Consider the following 12,213-nt stretch of genomic DNA (forward strand, 5'->3'; position numbering starts at 1 on the left):
TATGGGAAGAAGTGGGGATTGTTAGTGGGCAGAAAAGTATATAGTTAGATAGAATAAATAAGACCTAGTACTTGATAGCACAAAAAGTTGTATACAGTCAACATTGATCTCTTATACATTTTAAAAGAACTAAAACAGTATAATCGGAATGTCTGAAACACAAAGAAATGACAAATGCTTCAGGTGATGGATCCTCACTTACCCTGATGTAATTACTACACATTGAATGCCTGTAACAAAATATCTCACCTACCCCATGAATATATATACCTATGAAGTACCTGTAAAAATTAAAAATATAAATAAAAATATCATTTGAACATTAAAAAAAGATAAATAGAACATTGTTAGAGTTCTGTAATATCCATCATGCTGTGTCACAGTCCCTTTGCATCGTAAGAATCACTACTCTAACTTTTCATCCCACTATAGGCCAATTTTGCTTGCGTGGATTAGATATATAGCTAGATGATGGATGGATGGATGGATGGATGGATGGATGGATGGATGGATGGATGGATAAATGGATGGATGATAGATAGATAGATAGATAGATAGATAGATAGATAGATAGACAGACAGATAGATAGACAGATAACAGGCGGACTTATCAGCATATGTGTCTAGTTTCTTTTGCTCACATTTGTGGTTTTTCCGAGCCATTCATATTACTGCCTGTGATGATATTTTGTTCATTTCACTCTGATACAGTATTCTATTTTAGAAATATAGCACTATTTGTTTATCTATTACATTCTTGAAGCACATTCAGGTTAATTCTAGTTTGAAACTAAATTGAACAAAGCTGCAACAAATATTCTTTGTTTTCTAAAGTGGGATTGCTGAGTCACAGGGTATACATAAGATCAGCTTTATTAAATATTTGATGTATAGATTTAGCATAATTAGTTTCATACCTATGTGACATTCTAAAATTTAAAATAATTTAACTTATTTTAATTTGTCAAATATTAAAATTCAGGTAAATAAAAAAACGCTACCTCTATAATAATTAATAAATACAGGGAAGAGAGGAAATTACTGTGGAATGATGTGGGGTGGATTATAAAGTAAAATCTCATAATGTTGAATCTAGCTTTATAAGGAGAGCCAGACACATGCTTCACACAGTCAGGGATTAACTTTTTGAGTCAAAGAGGTATTACCATTAATTTTAGGTCCTTTGTTAAATAATGTGAAACAGAAAGGTTCAAAGGATTAATTCATACCCCAGGAGGGCTCATGCGGCAGCCTCATTTTTTTTTTTTTTTTGTAATCACTGCCCTGAATTATCATCTCTTGAAGCCCTGGTTTTCTATGGTACCACTAGACGTACTCCTTACCTTCTGTTGAATGCATTTTCACCAAGTACTGTGATAAAATTAGCTCTACTTATTAAAGCTTATTCCTTTTGAGGGCAGCTGAGAATGAAATATACACTACTAGTTCATCAAAATGTTTACTTAAATTTTTATTCTAGTCAAAGACCAATTTCAAAGCTAAGATCATGTTTTATTACTTCAAAATGAAATGGAGAAAAGGAAGATTCAAATGATTTAAATTTCAAATTATACGTGAGATACAATTCCCTGAGTTTTGCTTAACCATAATAAATTCTGGTTATTTATAAATACCTATATTTCAATTTTCAAGTTCTACAAGGGTATATTAAGAACATTAAATTTGTTACATTGCTATAAAACATGACAGAAAGAAATTTTTAGTTTACTGTATTCAGGAAGGAGAAAAAGTGGCTGTACAGTTAGTAAAACACTTGACAAGGCAAAAGAAAAGAATTTCATAGGAGGGAAAAATCAACAAGGAGTATGGTAGGCGACCTCCTATGTATAGCTTGACTTCACTGACATAGCCACAATCACTCTCAACATGATTTTTGCTTAATTGAAGTGCATACCTGGGATATCTTGCTAAACATTTTGAAAGGCAGATTATACTAACTGCTGTCATTTTCTCACTTCCCATTTACTCTTTTACTACTGCAAACTGGTGCCCTCTTCCATCTTTTGCTGGAACTATTCTCTTGAATGTTGTTAAAAAGTCATATTTTACAAATCAAATGACATATTCTAAATCCTCATCCAGATATTCTAGAATGTTCTCTCTTCAATTGGTCTCTGAGTGTCATAGTTACTAACTCACAACCTGTCATGCTTCCTTTCTTTGTCTGATTTTATTATATAGTGCCAAGAACTCAAAGTGCCCTTTCAGCTATAGGGTTTGATGAGACCATGACATCTTTAGCCAATCACCTCTTACTTTAGGTCAATTATACAACAAATCCATTTCTCTAAGTGTCAGGGACTGTCTTTCAAATAGATCCTTCTGTGATTTCAAAATCCTATTGTTTGGCATCTCAGAGTTCGCCCAAGTCTAAAATAACTCAATGATTAATTAGAGAAAGCAACCGTCTTTCAGGATTAAGATCTCAGATTTCAAAATCAGATGACTCAGGCTCAGATCGCATTTGCAGACACTAGCTATTGGAATTTGAACAAATTAATCCCCCAAAGCCCTAGTCTTTTAATCTATAATAATATGGAGCTGCCCACACATGGGGATCACACCCGTAATCCCAGCACTTTGGGAGGCCAAGGTGCGTGGATCACTTGAGGTCAGGACTTCGAGACCAGCCTGGCCAACATGATGAAACCCAGTTTCTACTAAAACTACAAAAATTAGCCAGGTGTGGTGGCATGAGCCTGTAGTCCCAGCTACTCTGGAGGCTGAGGCAGAAGAAATGCTTGAACCCGGGAGGTGGAGTTTGCAGTGAGCTAAGATAGCGCCACTGCACTCCAGCCTGGGCAACAAAGCAATACTCTGTCTCAAAATAATAATAAGAAGAAGAAGGAGCTATTATTTGTGCCGACTTCGCTGAGTTACTACAAGGAACAAATAAAGTAATAGATGTAAATGCCCTAATGACTTGCATACTTTGAACCCCAAATAATTTATTACTGCTGTTGTTGCATTTTTAAACAGAAATTCACACCATAACCACATGTTATAAATTGACCAGAAACCACAGTTCAGTTCAGGCTAGAGGCAGACCAGCCTTACAGGTCATTCATATAAACACTTTTCTTCCTGGTGCATTTTATTCCATAGTATTAATCCTACCAAGAATAAGCCCAGGATTTGATCATGCCAGATTTTTCTGGGTAAATAATGCAAGGCCAGGAGATGTTTGTTTTTGGGCTGAGAGGTGAAAGATGAGGGAAAAAATGGTTGGTTTTTGAATTGGCGAAGTATTGTTGAAGCAGAGGAAACCCATCTGTGAACTGTGAAGGCAGAAGAACAGAGGTAACTTGGGAAAGCCCACTGGCAGAGTGCTGCTGGTGGCACCTGTAGGGGAGAAAGTGTGGAAGCAGAGCTGAGTGTTCTCTTTTCCTTCAAACAGTATAATGGGGATCATGTGACTTTTTCTTTACAAACCTACCACCACAGCAAGGACCTCAGGGAAAACCAAATAAACAAGCACATAAAAAGCACCAAGAAAACAAGAAAAAATTCAGCCTCAGTAAGAGGCTGTGTTACAAAGCTTGATTCTGCTGGAGACTCACGAGTCCTTCTACTGAAGGAGGTAGACTGTCCAACACTTCTCCCTACAATTCCCTCAACTTCAATATTCCCAGCTCATTCCAGATAAAAACTAAAAGAAAGAAACCTCTACTATTCACATTTCATGGGCTTAATAACAATGATTTACCTATGCTCAGGGAGTTCTAGAAGTAGTTTGTCATTTGTGTTCACTATTGCAAAGGACAAGGCCATAGTTTCTGCATCTACAGAGGCAATGGATTGACACTTTCATTGGTTAGGTAAATCCATTCGGGCCATGACATAAAACTTAAAGTATCACTGTGGCCTAAATGAGATAAAATGTCCATTTTTCCCTATTTTGAAATGAAGAGTAAAATTTTGTATTTCTGGTCATACCTATTTCAACTTGAAATGTGTTTTCATACAAAATTTAATAAAGAAAATAAAGTGTTTCGTGACTTCATTTTAAAATCAGTAAATGCATGCCTTCTAAATAACTATTCCACAGATCTTCTCTCTCTGGGTTCTAAGTGTCCAAACAGAATGTTAAAGTATATTTGAAGTGTATTAAAAGTTGGCTACTTATTTTATCCAAGGCCTTTGGAATTTTTCAGTAAAAACTCTCTTAACTTACCCCTAAAGAACTGACTTGCAGGCTTACCAATAGCTTCTTATTTCTCTGTAAACCACAGTATCTAGAGCTTGGATGAGGTGAAGGGTATACCATCCTTGGGCACTTGAGAACTTGACTTCCCACCATCCAAGCCTGTCTGAATATATATTTCTTACCCAACCTGTTTGTGGCAGTTATACTTGTTACTTCTAATTATATAATTTAATTGAATATTTCATTTATTGATAAAATATTTTTGAAATGAAAGAGCTATTTCTATGAAAACTAGGTTCAATGCTCTGGAAAGGCTCAGGAATAGATATTATTGAATTATGTATGAGAACAATGACCTTAGAATATTGAGGAAATAGTATAAATCTAGAAAGATTTTACATTCATATTGACAGACAGGACTAGCTGGATTTCCTAGGCCAATAAGAATTCCTAAGACTAGCTGGGGAAGGTGACCACGCCTACCTTTAAACACAGGGCTTGTAACTCAGCTCACACCCGACCAATCAGGTAGTAAAAAGGGCTCACTAAAATACAAATTAGGCTAAAAACAGGAGGTAAAGAAATAGTTAAATCATATATTGCCTAAGAGCACAGGTGGAGGGACAATGATTGGGATATAAATCCCAGGCATTTGAGCTGGGAGTGGCAACCCCTCTTGGGGGAAAAACCTTTTGGGTCCCCTATGGGAGTTCTTTTTTCACTCTATTAAATCTTGCAACTGCACATTCTTCTGGTCCGTGTTTGTTCCGGCTCGAGCTGAGCTTTTGCTTACTGTCCACCACTGCTGTTCGCCACCATGGCAGACCAGCCATTGACTTTCACCCCTCTGGATCTGGCAGGGTGTCGGCTGCACTCCTGATTGAGCGAGGCGCCCATTGCTGCTCCCAATCAGGCTAAAGGCTCGCCATTGTTCCTGCAAGGCTAAGTGCCGGGGTTCATCCTCATTGAGCTGAACACTAGTCACTGGGTTCCACGGTTCTCTTCTGTGACCCATGGCTTCTAATAGAGCTATAACACTCACTGCATGGCCCAAGGTTCCATTCCTTGGCATCCCTGAGGCCAGGAACCCCAGGTCGGAGAACAAAAGGCTTGCTGCCCTCTTGGGAGCAGCCCACCCCCATCTTGGGAGTTCTAAGAACAAAGACCCGCCTGTAAAAATATAGCTTCACAAGTATCAATTAAGTTCTCACTGTACTTTGAAGAACCCAAATTAGTAGTTGTTTTTGATGAATAAGGATATATTTTATGCAAGAAAAGACAATGTGCAACTCCACTTTGAGCATGAGCAGGCCCGTGCAAAAAAAAAAAAAAAAAAAAATCAGCTCTACTACAAGGGATTTAGGGATAGTCTAAGTTAAAATGGCAAGCTCTGTGTATATCATCTCACAATTTACAGCTTTAAGGGGTTACTTTTTATGAACCAACTGACCACAAGTTCCAATAGCATTAGCTAGAAAGGTTTTCTCTGCCCACTAGGACTTTTGAGGCACAGAGCAAGGAATATAAAATTTGCTCCTAAACACCTAAAATAAATAAAAATTAAGTATATTAGTACAACTACAGCTGTATCATTTTACTTTTTCCCTCCTTCAGTTTAGCTCACAGATATGCTAAAATAATGCAGTGGAATAGTTTGTATATATATCTATATATCTGCATATATTTATATACACACACACACACACACTACACACATATATGCACAAACACACTAAAAAGACTTCATGTAGCTTTAAGTTATTTTAGTACCATTGATTTGTGTTTTCTTAACAGGAGTTACTACTGAAAAAGCTTATGATAATCGGTTTATAAATACTATAAAGGCTACAAAGAGAAAAATAGAAGAAAAATGCCCATTCTGAGAAAGAGTACTGGGATAGTTATTTTCTTTTCTCTGTGGATAAGGCTTTCTTTGCTAACAAGACAGTTAGTGTAAGCTTAAATAAACATTATTGGTACTCAAAGTCAAGTACAATGCACTATTTCTGTTTAAATAGACATGGTATGATATTGTTAAATCTTCATCTCTATGCTTTAATGATTATTTTGCTTTACTGTTATTGCTACAGAAGATCTTATTTTGTGGTTTCTTTAGTTTGTATTTAAGATACAATAAAAGATGAGGTTACTTATATAATAAGGGACTTTATGACAAGTTATATAACTTAGCAATCACCATTTGAACCTCTCATTGATCTGTTTGAGATTCTAGCTTAGTTCAATAATAGCTACCATAATTTGCAGTTTCACCTGAGCTGGAAAATGCAGAGTTCAAACTCTAAGGCATTTTTACTGCAGTATTTTTCTTTTATTCTCCTCATAAAAGTCATTCTTTAATTCTAGAAACTCTTTTCTCAACTGTTCACAATCCTTTAAAAGCATTATAGAAAGTACACCCTGCTTATACTCCAACTTCATTTTTCAAGAATTGGTTACTTTGTTCTAAATATAGTTGACTCTTGAACAACACAAGTTTGAACTGTGAGAGTTCCCTTATACATGGATTATTATTATTATTTTATTTATTTATTTATTTATTTATTTATTTATTTATTTTTAAGACAGTGTCTTGCTATTGTTGACCCGGGGTGGAATGCAATGGCACGATCTCGGCTCACTGCAACCTCCACCTCCTGGGTTCCAGCAATTCTCCTGCCTCAGCCTCCCAAGTAGCTAAGATTACAGGCACCTGCCACCACGCCTGGCTAATTTATTTATTTTCTTTAAATTTTTAGTAGAGACAGGGTTTCACCATGTTGGCCAGGCTGGTCTCAAACTCCTGACCTCAGGTGATCTACCAGCCTCAGCCTCCCATACATGAATTATTTTCTAGAAATATACTGGAAAGTTTTTTGGAGATTTGTGGCAATTCAAAAAAACTAGCAGACAAACCACACAGTCTAAGAATATATATAAAAAGGAAAAAGGTATATCATAAATGCATAAAATATATGCAAAAATTAGGCTATTTTATCATTTAAGATATACACAAATCTATTATAAAAAGTTAAAATTTATGAAAACTCATTCACACAAATACCGACCCTACATGGTACCATTCACAGCCCAGAGAAATATAACCAAATGTAAAGATGCAGTATTAAATCATAACTGGATAAAAAATAACTGTGGTACATATATACTGCTGTAATAATTTCATAGCCCTCTCCCACTACTATTATGGTGGGCTCAAATATTACAAGAATCTGCTAATCATCTCCACTTGGGAAGTTCATCTCTCCAATAAATTGTGTCTAGAAGTAAAAAGTGACCTCTCCAGTTTTCACATACTTTTCGTCATGTTTAGCGCAATACTGTAAACCTTAAATAACGCTATGGGACTTACATAAAGCACCAATAGTGATGCTGGAAGTACTCTCAAAAATCAGAGAAAAGTCATGATATTACAAGAAAAAGTTGAATTGCTTGATATGTACCATGGATTGAAGTCTGCAGCTGTGGTTGCCTACTATTACAGACAGACAATTCATCTTGCAAACAGACGACACAAACTTAAGATGTTGATAAATATACTAGAGTATCATAAATTTATTTTCCTTATAATTTTCTTACTAACATTTTTTTTCTAGCTCACTTTATTGTAAGAATACAGTATTTGATACACATAACATATAAAATATGTGTTAATTGATTGTTAGTGGTAAAACTTCCTGTCAACAGCAGGTTATTAATAGTTACGTTTTAAAATTATACATGGATTTTCGATGGTGCAGGGGTTTGGTGCCTCTAACTCCCACATTGTTCAAAGGTCAAATGTACAATTTGGTGATTAAGTTCTATATTTTCTTGAAGCAGAGGAATTCACTTTATGTTGGAATCCCAATGCACAAAAATGAATATTCAATAAAATAATTGCACACTAAGCAGTCTAACTTGAAGACATTGCATTCGTGGATGCCAGGGGATAGGATACCAATCTAGAAAGTCTCTTTCACAATTGTGGAAACTATGATGACATTCTGAAATCATTTTTTAACAGAAAATAGCCGCCAGTAATATAAAACTTATATATATAAAAAAAATGTCATTTTCAAGGTATATATTAAAATGTGTTGTAAAACTTTCCCAAAACACATTCTGATAACAAACACATGGCATGATATACAATAGGTCAGCAATGAAATACAGTGATTCTGTTTAGAAACTCTCATTTCTTTACTGAAAGTGTCTAACAGCATAACTGTATGCTTAGTTTGTTTTACTTCCTGGTTCTTAAGAAAAGTTGAACCAAGTTGAAATTTCCTTTTAATTCTGGTTCCAGGAGTCTAAACTAGATATAGTACTTCATAATCACATTCTTTGAACCAAATCTTCTGTTTGAAGTGCAAGAGTTCTTTACAGACTGTATATATAAAAACATTTAATTTTATGTACAGTGTGTTTATTAATTTTAGCATGACACGGGTTAGCACATATGTCTTCCCTTAAGTTACATGATAAAACTCCTGTCTTAAGGAATTCTGCCTTCCAAAAAATTAAAATATATACATTTTTTGACAAATGTGCCAAAAAAGCTTTCTCATTTGTTCTTGGTTCTCCCATTCTGCTTTGCAATTTTCTTATGTTTTTCTTTTTTGTGAAATACAATTTTATCATTTTATTCTTCAATTCAATTTAACCTGCTTGCATGTATCACCTTCTGAAGTCATTCTTTGTGTATCCTCTATCTTTTGTATAAACCCCAGACATTTCACCATCTGTATAGTCCATGTCTCATTAGCAGAACACTTGAAATTCAGAGATAGCTGAGTGGTAAATGTAATACCCCAATTATGCTTAAAATTTCATACTGTAAGAATGGCAGAAAGCACTCCAAAGTCAAACTGATTTCTGTTTTTAGCCATCTAGTTGTAGCATGAAGCAGAATAATCAGTTTAGAACACCAGTTTTGAATATGATAGACCAAGATTTGAATCCCGAAAGTTCTACCCAACAGCCTTGTGACAATGGGTAAGTTATTAACTCTTAATGCATCACATTTTCCTCATATTTTGAAGTAACACAGAAATACGTGCCTCATATGGCTGTTCTGAGGATTAAATAACACATATGTTATGTGACATATGTAAAATATATGGTATAGAGCAAGACAAATAAAAAACATCGAATACATTTTTGCTATTATTATTCTTAATTTCATTATTTAGCCTAGAGATAATGGTACTGATATCTAATAGTTTATAGATATTATTTTAATGCTTCAGACAGCAATACAATGTTAAACTATGCATCTAATACATCAGAATTATATGATTACAACATGAAAGAGAAGAAATTTTAGAAAATTCTTAATAAAAGTGGTAAAGATAAAGCTAAGTTTGATATACAGTAAACACATGGGAACATATTTTCAGTATTGTTTAAAGACATGGTGGAGAGTGTTACCAGTAAGTAACATCATCACCAAGAGTAACAAAACCACAGATTGCGTACCTATTGTGTCTCTATACCAACCACCAAAATAAGAGCTTCATGTAAACTCCTGAGTTCTTCTCCCTGTAAGCTGACCATTCAGTCTACGGCAACAGACACAGAATTGTCTCGCATTTTGATTGCTTTACAAAATACCAATCCACCTAAGTTTATTTACCCACTCCCCCCCAGTTTTCCATGATAGCTTCTTTCAAAGTAAAAAGAAACAGGGCACTTGTGAGAACATATGGGTCCTGACATATAACTACAATTGGCTCAGTTTAGTGTTTTTCAAATTACTGTCCTGGAAACACAGTGTCACGTGATGGTAATAGTCAAGAAAGGGGTATTTTTAATCAGGTTTTTTTTACTATAGTAATTCTAGGAGTCATTTGCATGGTAATGAGGTTATTGTATAATAGAATATGTAGTGTTATCAAAGCTCATTTTATAACAAAATGAGTATTTTGGGTGGTACATTTTAAAGCTCTTGAAGAATGCTTGAAAAAGCCTTATTTGAGAGATAGTAATTTAGGTGTAGAATAAAAAAATCCTTTCAAACTAACGAAATGTAAAAATGGTCATTCCCTTGCATAAAAATATCAGCTAATATTTGCCAACCTATCTAGTGGGAAGGAATGGAGGGAGAAGAGGAAGAAGAAAGAAACAAAGAAAAAAATATGAATAAGGGAAGGAAATAAGAAGAAAGAAAGAGAAGAAGAAAATATATCTAATTGATTTAAAGGATTATGCCTGCATTTAGAATTATCATCTCTTTTCAATTGAAGATCTATGCAGAAAATGTTTATGAAACAGTTATAGGTTCAACACACTGCTCTACTACCCACTTCAACTTTAGTCACTGAAAATTCATAAATTATTAAAAATATATTTTTTGCTAAAAATGACCAATACTGTTTCCGTTATAACTGCTTTTGACTAGACTTATTACTGATAACCCACAAGTGATAGAAATCAAACAGATAAGCAAAGAAAAAAGATAACACTAAATGAAATGGAAACATTAGAGTTAACTCTCTTTCCTATTTTTCATAAAACACATAATAAGCCATTGCATTTGGCTGATTCTTTAATAATTTCTCTGTCCTGAAGGCAAAAAATTGATAAATTAAGCCCTTTACTTCTCACCCCCGCCAAAAAATCAAAAGAAAAAAGGAATAACAGAAACAAGATTTCACAATTCAAAAAGTGACATTCAACAAATGAAGCTTGTAAGTTAAAAAATACTGAGCTCCCATCTGTGACTTTAACTATGAAAGTTCAACCCAACAAATGCTTTTGCTGGTAGCTGTGGTTTCACTTTAGGAACAAAATTAAAAGTAGTAGTAAATGAAAAGTATTAGGATATTTTTCCCAAACAATTGGGAATTTTATTTCAGATCTACCTTACATTGCATTGAATCAACAAATGAACTATATTTTTCTAGATTCTATTTTTAGGTCAAAAGCTATTTAGGAATTTGACTTTGGTTAGACAGATAAAATGCATTTGGAAAAACTACAGAGTAAGATGGTATCTTCATAGTCATTTTCAATCCCAATATTTGAAGTTTTGCATTTGTTTATGAGATGAAATCATGATAAATCTTCAGAATTCATTGGGGAATTGGATGTTTTAAAAAAAGTAAAAGAAAGTGGGCTAGGGGATGTGTATCTATACTTGTTACAAAATGGTGACCAGTTGTAGCAAATTATATTCACATTCAATAAGACTTCCTCCCCGCCCCCGAATAGGAATGTTGTCCACATGCTACGGACTGAAATACACAGATACTAATTTGAAACTAGAGAATGAAGAACATTATTAGCTTTTTAAAGATTACATAGCATATGACAAATCCTAAATATGTTCCTCTTATTCATCAGATTATCCATTCATTATCTGTGTAGATTATTATCAACAGGCTGTTTATGATAAATTATATAAAATAAATGTGCATAAAATTTACTATCTCATATTGCTACAGAAATTACCCTTAAAAATCACTATGATATTGCATTTTCTAGATCAGAAAAAGTATTACAAATAACAAACATATGAGTGAATGTTTTGATAATATCTCTCCAAACTGGAATATATAATGTCAACTTTGAACCAGATATTACGATATTTTACCAATTATCCATAAAAAGCAAAAAATTATTTACAAAAACTTTCCTATTAAGGCCAGGTGTGGTGGTTCATGCCTTGTAATTCCAGAACTTTGGAAGGCTAAGGTGGGAGGATTGCTTGAGCCCAGGTCTTTGAGACCAGTCTGGGCAACATAGTGAAACTCCATCTCTGTAAAAGGATATATATAGAATGAAACCAACAGAACATTACCTAGGTGGCATGATCTCAATAGTCTACAGTATATATTCCACTTTCACCACTACCAAGTTAAATGGTAGTAAAATCAGGAATGGTTTATATTACATAAGCCATTGTTTCATGTGGATTAGTTTATTCCAGTGGGGAAGTGGTTTTTGATATAAAACTGTAGACTATTGAGATCATGTCACCTAGGTAATGTTCTGTTGGCTTCATTTTCAAAGCTTAGCACCAAGTCTACTATATATAGGTTCAAGAA

Source organism: Macaca mulatta, chromosome 3, assembly GCF_049350105.2.
Source record: "Macaca mulatta isolate MMU2019108-1 chromosome 3, T2T-MMU8v2.0, whole genome shotgun sequence".
In the NCBI taxonomy this organism is placed as follows: domain Eukaryota; kingdom Metazoa; phylum Chordata; class Mammalia; order Primates; family Cercopithecidae; genus Macaca; species Macaca mulatta.